This window comes from Cibotium barometz, chromosome 61 (assembly GCF_041138505.1).
Source record: "Cibotium barometz isolate CiBa-2024 chromosome 61, ASM4113850v1, whole genome shotgun sequence".
Classification (NCBI taxonomy): Eukaryota; Viridiplantae; Streptophyta; class Polypodiopsida; order Cyatheales; family Cibotiaceae; genus Cibotium; species Cibotium barometz.
The window spans coordinates 6349164-6361227 of record NC_141106.1 but is presented as its reverse complement, the minus strand read 5'-3'; the positions used below and the strand labels follow the sequence as shown (position 1 = coordinate 6361227).

The window sequence follows — 12064 nt, the reverse complement described above, 5'->3', positions numbered from 1 at the left end:
ATGGCACTTCTTGTTGTTGTGGACCGAGTCCAGCACTGGTTGACGGACCCATGCCCGTAGATTGCGCTTCTTCATCACTGGTTTAGAGACTGAAAAATCCTTGGGCGATATCAATGATACCACTGGACCTGGTTGGGGAGGGTGGTTTTCTCATCTTCCCCAAACCCAGCATATGTTAGCCCTTCTTCCATGGACTCTTCACTCTACTAGTTTCAGCGGCGGCCAGGTTTCTTAAAACACTCAGGTGTGTGCTTGTAGAATGTCCTGATCCTACACTTCTTTGATAGGAAGATCTTGGGTGATTTGATGCACTATCGTTAGGTGTAAGATGGTCTCCAATGAGTTTTCCAGATCTTAAGTGCATGTATGTACGATTTGATAAGCTATTTTTCAACCCAATTTTGGTTTTGCTTCCGATTCTATTGCTCTGTTTAGAAGCTGTGAAACCGCAAAGAATGGTTCACGGTATGAAACTGTAGAAAATGGTTCACGGCAAGGTGAACGTTATCCTACACTTTCACGTACTCAAAAAATTTTACCTTTCGGGTATCCCTTCTTTTTTGATATAGGCTGCTTCTTCTTAACTGACCCTTGTGTCCTTGGTCTGTCTAATCGTTGGATTTGGTCAACCCGTGAATCTGGAGAGAATGTTTCACGTCGTGAACACTTTCAAAAGGGTTCATGCATGAACCACTAAGTGTTTCACGTCGTGAACAGCTTTAGATGAACAGCTTCAGAATGTTTCATGTCGTGAACGCTTTACTGAACTTTCACGTGCTCAAAAAGGCAGACTGCACGGTGTCAGAGGTGTCACGATAAGGTTCTCTATTTTTAGGAAGGCAATCCCGTGATTTTTGGCGTTAATTGCGGCACTTATTTCATGAGCGATTTCGCGGCGTGAAACTATAGGAAATGGTTCACAGCATGAACTGCTTTTCTACACTTTCATGTGGAACTTCCCGCATTGAAAGTTTGTGATTTTGGGTGCGTAATACTTATCTAATTGATACCGAATCGATTGTGCCACTCCTAAGGAATGGAATGCAAGTTCTTGGCACAGTCAATGGTCCCTTATGTTTTTGATTTTTATGAATTTTTGAAAAAAGTAAGAAAGCCAAACACCAACCTGCTCATTCACGTTGGTGTTTTCAATGATGCGAATATCAAAATCAACAAAAACAAACAGTAAAGCCTTATCCTAAAACCACTCCACCATAAACATACACAACATCACAACCAATTTCTCACAATTTCTTACCACCACACACATCTTATGCATTCATTTTTCACACAATGCACTACCATAATGCAAGGGCAATAATGAATCCTATGCAATGGGAGCTGAAACTCCAAGAGGATGGAAGAAACAAAGGTGTTTCCCCGACAGCGGCACCAAAAATGTTATGGGCTACCACACCTCCAAGAGGGAACTCTACACATTCACCTAAAGGATGGGCAATAAATCATAACCGTCCGTAGGGTACTTACCAATGCTTCGAACTTGAGTCCCTTGAGGCCTCCAAGCTTACTTGTTGTTAAGCTCCAAACTCCAAGCTCCACCTCCACGCTGTCATCGTAGAGTTACTCACACCGTCGCATAAGGCAATGACTCTCTCTCTCTCTCTCTCTCACACAAGCATGAATCACACAAGCATGAAAGAGGCACAATGCTAGAATGCTCTCACTCCTTCAATATCTCTAAAGACACAAGGGAGAGCTCTCTATAGCACAAAGGGGATTGTGTCTTTTCATTATGAAAAAATGCCTTATATACATTTAGCCCTTATTCACACTTGGGCGCCCTAGGCCTTATGTGGCCAATATCTCATAATATACAACTTTTATAGTGCCATTTCATGACACTTATTAATGTCCTCAATTGAGGATCATGTTTGTTAATCCAAAATGGGATTAACAAAGGAAACATTAAATTTGAAAGGTGGGGATCCTGTGCAAGTTCTCCTAGCTACTTGTTGGCATTTGAACCTCACAATAAATACTGGGAAGTGGTCTGAGACAGCATGTCTATACATTATTCCACCTTTTGTGTCATGGCGAAGCTAAGAGCCCTGGTCTGAGACATAGACTTTGTCCAACCTTCTGGGCATTAAATTTCTTGTTGCTCCATGTATGGTTTTGGAGCTCCTTGCATCCTTCACAATCAGTTAAATCTGCAGCATCCCACTTGACTTTCCATGCATTCTATTGAGATAAATTGCTCAGACAATTTTGGGGGTCATTTGCTACCACCAAATAATAGGGGGGTGTCATATTCCATAGTAGAAATTTCTTCCCAGGGTAGTCTTCTCTCATTTTCTGTGTTTGGGACATAAATGTAGACTAAGCCCAGATGAGTGTTGTCAATAGTAATTTGGCATTTGATCAATTTGCCTGAGGCATTCTTGTATATGTCATAAGCCTTGAATTTGTTCCTGACTAGCAGCATGCAGCCACCAGTATCCCTAGTAGTAGTGGGTAATGCTAGTAATGTAATCATATATTAAATGGTTCTTCCCCCCCATCTTGGTCTCCTGGGGCACTAAGATGTCTAATCCTTCCTTCCTAACAAAATTCCTTACATAGCTCTCTGCTTGCAATGAGAACAAAGTCCTCTTACATTCCATGAGGCCATCTTGATGGCCTGTGAGAAGGCTTTAGTTGATTCCTGTTGTCAATAAACCTCCATAACCATAGCTTCAAGCCTTGAAAATAAACAAGAAGGAGATAAATAAAGCAACTATGCACAACAAAGAGAGTGGGTTCAATCTCCCCCCATGCATGAGTGAGCACGTTTCCTCATGCATGTATTTATGTATTAGCAAAAAGCAAGTGCTCACAAATTTAGCTTGATACATTCCACTTTGGGCTATTAATATCAAAAAGTAACTTGGTCCCCAAGCTTGGCTATTTACATTAAAATTATTGCAATTTAATTAAATGAAACTATGGGCAGGTGACCATCGTTGCACATCAAAATACGACGGCCACGCACCGTCCAAAATCCATCGCACCCACGTTACTCCGTGCACTGATCTGCTCACCAAAAACACAAGACACATTAAATCTCGCTTATCCGCCCAACATGATGCGACCACTACTCCACACTCTCACGCATAGCCAGTCTCACGATCGTGTGACAAATGAGTGTACCATATCACATAAAATATCAATTAATTCCACAATTCTCATTTTCATAACATACCATGGGGACCTCACTTGTGTGAAATAAACAAAAGCAAGGGTGGCCAACCTCATGCTCATGTGCTGCCTCATTCGAATCGGCACTAAATCAATGTGCTGCCTCAGCCTCGAGACGACGAATCAGCATTAAATCAATGTGCTGCCTTAGTCGATGAATCGGCACCAAAGTAATGTGCTGCCTCAGCCTCGAGACGACGAATCAGCATTAAATCAATGTGCTGCCTTAGTCGATGAATCGGCACCAAAGTAATGTGCTGCCTCAGTTGTGGCAAATCGGCACTAAATGAATATGCTACCTTAGTCGGTGAATCGACACCAAACATATGGAAGAACTATGACATTGCCTCAGTCGGCAAATCGGTGTCCATAAAAGAATCAATGTGAATGTGAATGGTATATGAGAATCAAGTGTTGGTAGTGCAAGGTAAGCGATGTTTTAGGAATCCACTATGATTCCTCAATACAATGATTCTTATACTTCACCAAGTAAGGATGAAACACAGTGCCAGTATAGGTGGTTGTTTGGTCATGGTTTATAATACTTTCAGGTACTAGAACTTCAGAATCATCCTCGAGGAGAGGAGGGTCATCAATAACAGGGTTAACAGGAGTGGGTCCTTTAAAGGGTCTTAATAAACTAATGTGGAATGAGTTATGTATCTTCCAATGAGTTATGTATCTTCCAATGAGTGGGAATGCCCAAGCAGAATGCATTTTCATAAATTTGTTGGATAATTGTGAACAGTCCATAAAATCTAGGAGCCAACTTGATCTTAGAATGTTTGGCAATATTCTTTAAACGTCTTTTCTCTATACGAAGCCAAACTAGATCATTTTCTTTGAATTTCATTGGTTGTCATTTCTTATTGGCTTGAGTGGTGTATTTCAATTGTGCTTGCTTAATAGGTTCAGCGACTTTAGCTAAAATAGTAGCATAGTCGAGCTAAAGTGTCAGCAGAGGGAGCAGCTGGAATATCACTAATTATGGTAGAGACAAGAATGGGAAGTTTCTTGCCATAGAAAACTTCAAAGGGAGCTCGGCCAATAGCCGAATGGGGGGTATTGTTATTAGCAAATTGAAGTAAAGGCAAATGTTGATCCCATGCTCGAATGTTGTCCTCACAATCAAAAGCCTAGGGACTTCAGATAGGTAAGGCCTCATCACCTAAAAGATAAACCCACTAAAATACTATAGGTTTCAATTTTTCATGCCATGAGTCCTATGATGAAATCATATCCTAAGATCATATGCTCAAATCTCAACATGGTTCAACTTTGAATCTAGTTGTTGTGACCCCTACCCATTTATCTATATAGTAATCTATATATGATAAAATCATATTCTAAGATCATATGCTCAATCTCAATGTGGTTCAACTTTAAATCTTCTTTTATCAGCTTGCTATTCAAAGTGAGAGATATTTCACACATCTATTTTCACATCGGAAGATTGGAGACATAGATGGTTCTCGTTGGGACATTGGATTATGGAACTCTACATTCATGAATGAGAGGTTATCAGAGAACATTTCTCTCATGATGATACTTATATAACTAGACGCCATCAACAAAGGGATTGCACTTTATGGACCTCTAGAATGTGACCTTATAGTTTACTGATGGATGTATAGGATTCTTATAAACTTTATTTCCCATAATAGGATTTTGAATGCTCCCCATGCACATGTGCTATAACTACTAGACTTTGACCGTCCTTTCTTTTTAGTTGTCACAGGTGCTAGTGGATCTGGCATTGGTGTAGGTCCTCATGCAGGATGACCATCCCATAGCTTGTGAGAACCGCAAGCTCAAACCCAATGAAGCCAAGTATAGTACTTACGACAAGGAACTTTTAGCTGTTGTCCAAACAAGCTTTTAAGCACTTGTTGACCCAATATTTAATATCAAATTGCCACATCCAATGGGCTTCTTTTATCCAAAATTTTCATCCTATGATCCATTATCAATCAGGTCGCGTTAATGTAATTGCAAATGCTCTTAGTCTCATACCTCTTGAAGATAACCAAAGTTATTTTTGCAATTCTAATTCATTTGATGAGCTTAAACATGCTTATTTTGAATAATGTGTCTCCTATTCAAGTACAATCTTTTCGATGCCATAATTGACTCATATGCTGATGATCCTGATTTTTCACCTGCATATGGAATGCCATACATGCTAACAATTCTTTGCAACTAAATCATTATTCTTATGCAAATGGATTTTTATTCTTTCAAAAGAGACTTTGCATCATTGCACCATTTGAAGAACTAGCAATAATTGAGATGCATGCTCCTGCATATATGGAACATTGAGGAATTTAATTCACATTAGCTACATGTAAAGAATATTACTTTTGGCTTGACATGAAACATGACATTGCAAAATTTGTGTTTGAATGTATTGTTTGTCAAAGAATTAAATGCCATCATGGTAAATCTTTTGGTCTTTTAATGCCCCTATATATTTCCAAAGGTCCATGGGAAGATATTTCAATGGACTTTATTATTGGTTTGCCAACTACGTCCTCTCATAATGACATGATATGGACCATAGTTGATAGATTTAGTAAGCAAGAATACTTTGTACGTTGCAAAGAAGACTTATCTTCCCCTCAAGTTATTAAGCTTTTCATTAAGACTTTCCTCACCATGGCTTTCCCAAAGTTATTCTTTCTGACTAAGATGGCCGCTTTTGCACCCCATTTTGGGTTGCTCTATTTAGGAACTTAGGTTCTAAAATGAACTTTACATCCGCTTTTTCGAAGGATTTTCGCTAACTGTAACCCCATCAAAAAATTGTCTTCTTGCGAAGCAAGATAGTCAATGGAAGCGCAATGAGCAAAATATTCTTTACAAACTTGCAGTAAAAACCTACTAGACCTAGAAAAGATCTAACTTCATGGGCTTTTTTAGGAGTAGGCCAGTCTCGAATGGTCTGGACTTTCTTAGGGTCTACTCGAATACCATCGGTCTACTCGAATACCATCGGTCGATACAATATGGCCTAGATATTCCATCTCAATTTGAAAGAAAGAACATTTGTCAGGGTTAGCATATAATTGATTTTCCCTTAACAAATCAAAGACAATGCTAAAGTGATCCTTGTGTTCTTCTTTAGAGTGACTGTAAACAAGAATATCATTAAAGAAAACAATCACAAAGTTTTGATAATCTGTAAAAATTTGGTTCATCATACGTGCAAATGTGGCAAGAGTATAATGAGACCAAAGGGCATGACAACAAACTCATACTATCCTGATTGTGTATGGAAAGTAGTCTTGAAGATATCAATAGGATCCATACGGATTTGATGATACCTAGAATTTAAATCAATTTTACTAAATATACTTGCACCTTTGAGTTTATCTAATAGGTCATCAATTCTAGGGATTGGGTAATGGTTCTTAACTGTCACTTTATTTAGTGGTCTATAGTCTATGCACATCCTAAAAGTTTTATTCTTTTTCTGCACACAAGCAAGACAAGCGCAACAAACCGGAAACTACTACGGCAAATGAGACCTTTGTCAGGCAATTCAACTACTTGACATTGCACTTCTTGTTGGTGCAAAGGGCCATGTCTATATGGTGCTTTGTGAGGCGGTTGAATACCTGGAAGAAGTTCTACCTTATGGTCTAAGTCACCATGGGAAGGGGGTAGATGGGGAGGATAGTGATCCACCACAGAACAATCGTTAAATGAAGCAAGAAATTTTTGTTGTTTTGGTGAGAGAGAAGATTGTTTCTTTTCCTCTTCATTAACATAAATTATGTATGCTTTCTCACATTTCCTTAATGCACGATGTGCTTGTGTGTGAGAGATGAGTGAAAACATTTCAAGAGAAGAGTGACTAGATATAGAGAGAGAGAATGAATTGAAATTGAAAGACATCGTGTGTGTATGATAATCAATTTGTGGATTATGTTGGTGTCTGAGATATCAAGCTTAACATGAGCTGATACTCACGAGGCGCCTGCATGACCATTCGACATTTACATCACTGGCAGGTTTGGTAGCTGGCACCGACATATCTTTGCCATAGATTCTAAAGATGGACTACACCGATTAGTCCACACCTACCCACTCCTCTTAGCGTGTTCACATTATGGACCGCTTATTATGGACCGCTTGTATGGAAATGAGACTTGGGATTTGGTGCCATTGCCTGAAGGCAAGAAAGCTATTGGTTGTAAGTGGGTGTATAAGGTGAAACATAACAGTGATGGTAGCATAAGTAGGTACAAGGTTAGATTGGTGCCATTGCCTGAAGGCAAGAAAGCTATTGGTTGTAAGTGGGTGTATAAGGTGAAATATAACAGTGATGGTAGCATAAGTATGTACAAGGTTAGATTGGTAGCCAAAGGATATGCGTAGACACATGGGACTGATTATGAGGAGATATTTTTCCTGGTTGCAAAGATGGCAATTGTGAGAGTTGTGATTGCAGTGGCTACACAACACAGCAAGTGAAAGGTTGGTTTTTACATCAGATGGAAATAAAAAATACGTTCTTGTATGGTGACTTACAAGAAGAAGTGTATATAGATCAACCACCTGGTTTTGAGCATACAGGTCACTCGGAGTATGTATGTAAGCTTCATAAGGCTTTGTAGGGCTGAAGCAAGCTCCATGAGCATGGTATGACAAGATTGCTGAGTATCTTGTCACTATTGGTTTTCAGATGGTAGATGCAGATCACTATTTGTATGTGCACAAGAGTGATAAGGGTATTGTGATCATCACTATATATGTAGATGATATGTAGATAAGGGTATTGTGATCATCACTATATATGTAGATGATATTATTGTTAGGGGTGACAACTTGGGGATGAGATTGAGCATGTGAAAAGTCTTCTCAAAAGGAAGTTTGAGATGAAGGATTTGGGAGATCTATGCTACTTGGGAATTGAGGTCATTCGCACAAGAGTGATAAGGGTATTGTGATCATCACTATATATGTAGATGATATTATTGTTAGGGGTGACAACTTGGGGATGAGATTGAGCATGTGAAAAGTCTTCTCAAAAGGAAGTTTGAGATGAAGGATTTGGGAGATCTATGCTACTTGGGAATTGAGGTCATTCGCACACCTGATGGTATTTGGCTGTCACAGAGACAATATGTATTGGACATGTTGTCCAAGTATGGGATGGTTGATTGTAAGTCAATCTCAGTGCCATTAGATCAAAATGGCAAGCTTAGTGCGGATGCGGGTTATGTGTTGGTGGAGGATCCCACTATGTATAGGAAAATTGTGGGGAGTTTGATCTATGTCACGATCAACAGGCTAGATTTGAGTTACACAGTTGGCTTAGAGAGCCAGTTTATGTAGGTTTCGCGTAAACCACATCTTGATAGTGTGTGACGCACACTTTGGTATTTGAGGGCCATTGTTGATTATGCATTGTTTTATGCAGCAAGTATACGATTAGAGCTATATGGGTATACAGATGCAAATTGGGCAAGTAGCATCTTAGACAACAGATCTACCAATGGATTTATGTTTTCATTGGGGAGTGCTGGTGTGACATGGAGCAGCAACAAGAAGTAGCCCACAATTGCCTTATCAAGTACAGAGGTAGAATACAGAGGAGCTGCGATGGTGGCAATGTGTGAGGTAGGTTGGTTAGACAAGCTACTGATTTAGGGTTGCATGTGGAGAGCAAGGTTATCATATATTGTGACAATCTTAGCAGGATATAGTTGGTCACATGAACCCAGTTTTCTATGTGCAGACGAAACACATTGAGGTGGTATATTATCACTTTGTCAGGGAGAGAGTCTTGGCAAACGACATCGACTTAGCCTACGTCAGCACACAGGATCAGGTCGCTGACATCTTCACGAAGGCCTTGGGAGCTGAGAAGCTTTGCAGATTTCAAGATATGCTTGGAGTTCATGAGCTGGAGTTGAGCTTGAGGGGGAGTGTCGAGATATTAAGCTCAACATGAGCTGACACTCACGAGGCGCCTGCATGACCATTCGACATTTATCACCGTCATCAGAGATTCTATAGTTGGACTACATCGACTAGTCCACACCTACCCACTCTTCTTAGCGTGTTCACATTATGGATCACTTGTATATACTCTATTATGTGTGTTAGTCACTTTATCTTCTTTGTAGACCTCTTTTGTTGCCTCTTTTGTTGTGTGAAGAAAAAGAAGAATTTTTTGCCTCTCACCTTATGTGTTCTCTTCTAAGGTTTGTGTGAGTGTGTGTGTAATTGCAAGAGTTCAAGCTCTCTTCTCCTCTGCATCTTTCCAGTGTCTAAATGGGCATACAAAGAATAATATCTCTGGAGTGCAGAGGTGCAATAAGAAAATTCCGTTTTTCTCTATGAGGACCAATAGAAATTTCAAGATCTTTTATTTCACGTCGTGTGCCATTGTATCTAGTTCCTTGAAAAGCAGATTTAACTTTATAAGCACAAGGAGAAGTTTCAAGTTTGAGTTTATTAACAAGTTTTTCAGACATGAAGTTATGTGAACTACCATCATCATGTAAAACACATACTACAGAACCATTTATATGACCTTTCATTCGTGATAAAGCATGTATCAAGGGAGGCATACCTCGATCAATAGATTCTGTGTTGTTCACCTCGGATTGAAGAGCATCTTCATTCCAATCTAGAGCAAAGTTGAGATCATCAATAGCACTATCCTCTTCAATATAATGGAGTTTTGCCGATGAACGATTGTCCTTTGGAAGCTTAGTAGGCATTGAGATTGTTTATGGCTCGATTTATGGAATTTCTAACAAAAGATGGGATATTTGTGCTACGAATCAGCCCGTGGTATATGCACACTATTGTGGCTAGGCTGGGGCTTTCAATTTATATCATTTGGCTTGGAATTAGTCACATTAGATACATTTTTATTTGGAAAAGTGGATGCATGAGTGTTGTTAAACGTGTTAGTGCGTGGAGTAACAAAAGGTTTATGAAAGTTATTACGATTGTTTGTTACCCAAGATGATTGTCAATTTTGAGTTGCCGCTTGTGGTTGTCAAAATGGAGTAGTCTTTTGAGAAGAGCGAACCATCTGGGCAATAGATCAAAACTCTCTCTCCGCATCATGAGTAAAAGAAATTGCTTCATAGAGTGAAGAGGGCTTCAAAGTATTGATTTTTGATTGTATACCACGTTGAAGACCATCTTCGTATTTGCGTCGAAGTGAATCCTCAGGCACATCTTCAAGCATGCGAAGGAGTAAGAGGCGTTGCCAAAAACACTCAGTATATCGACTCACGTTTTCACCTTCAATCCATGCGCGACGCGCGTGAAGATGAAACTGAGGCGGTAAGAATGATTGTTTGACCTTCTTTTGGAACAAGGCCCAAGTGGTAGGGCGATCAATGCTATTGCAAAGCACGTTCCACCATAAAGCAGCTTTATTATTCATGTGGTTGGTGGCGCCTTTGATTTTGTCACCCTCGAAAAAAATTTCTTCAGCAAAGTAGTCATCAAATTGACTCAACCATGATAAAACAAAATTTCCATCTTCGCGACCATTGAAGCGAGAAAAAGTAAAGGAGCGACGATGACTTATCTTTTGTTCTTTGCGAGTTTGTTAAGCATCAAACGTGGCTCGCAAACTTTTAGCAATTCGGTCATCCTCAGCGTGTCTGAGTCTCGGAGTTGTTGTCACGGTCTTGTAATTGGCGTTTCTTAAAGTTGTTGTTTGCAACAAATAAATTTGTTGCTCTAGAGTAGCCTCAGGCAAAGGGGTATCCATGTCAGAGTTAAGTTGCAACGAATTGTCGCTTAACGGCATGATGAAGTAAAGAAAATTGAAAGCTGAGCACCGATGAATTACACTTGTGAATTACCCTCTTCAAAATTGATGACTTGATTGGTGTTGCCGAGATAAGGATCGAGAAGATATAAGGATGTCTGCGAGGTATATTAGGCATGTTAAAAAAAAAGTATGTTAAGCTTTGATAATATGAAGAAGGGTCCACTTACTTTGATGAAAAAAAAAGTGTACTTGCTATAAGGGTTTGAGTATTCAAAGGCTTAATAATAAAGGCTTTGTAAGGCTTTAAGTATTCCAAGGCTTAATAATAAAGGCTTTGTAAGGGTTTAAGTATTCAAAGGGTTAATAATAAGAGCTTGGATTATAAGGCTGCAGAATAAAGAAAACGTAACGTTGAAGGGAGCCGCCGAGAGAAAATCGAAACAATTGAAGGGTGGTTTTAGATGCTGCAAGGCTGGTACACTGGATCCATGGTTTTACCCGTTGTTGCGCTATTAACCATGCCCAAAGATTGGCTCTGTGTTGTGTGGCGTGTGACGCTGGGCTTCCGTTTCCGCTGCTTGGCGGTTTCTTCTCGCCCGCTGTTTGAAGGTGGTTGATGTTCCACGGGGCCGTTGATTGCCCTCCCCTAGCGCCCGTTCACTGGTTATCAGACTTTGGTTCTCTTGGGTTCCAAAAAGCTTACCTTCAGTCAATAGAAGGCTTCCAAGGAAGAAGAAAGACAACTTCATCTTGAGGGTACAGGAGGAAGAGACTACTCCATGATGTCACAAACTAACCAATAGAATCCGAGCTCTAATACCAATGCTGTTATTAAACCTCCATAACCATAGCTTCAAGCCTTACAAATAAACAAGAAGGAGATACATAAAGCAACTATGCACGACAAAGAGTTTGGGTTCAATTTTCCCCCATACATGAGTGAGCACGTTTCCTCATGCATGTATTTATGTATTAGCAAAAAGCAAGTGCTCACAAATTTATCATGATACATTCCACTCTGGCCATTAATATCAAAAAGTAACTTGGTCCCAAAGCTTGGCTATTTACATTAAAATTGTTGCACTTTAATTAAATGAAACTATGGATGGGCTACCA

General features: G+C 39.7%; 1 pseudogene; it reads right to left on the bottom strand.

Annotated features, from left to right (window-relative positions):
* Positions 1 to 10264: 10264 nt before the first annotated feature.
* Positions 10265 to 10984, bottom strand: LOC147604500 (uncharacterized; annotated as a pseudogene).
* Positions 10985 to 12064: the final 1080 nt, after the last annotated feature.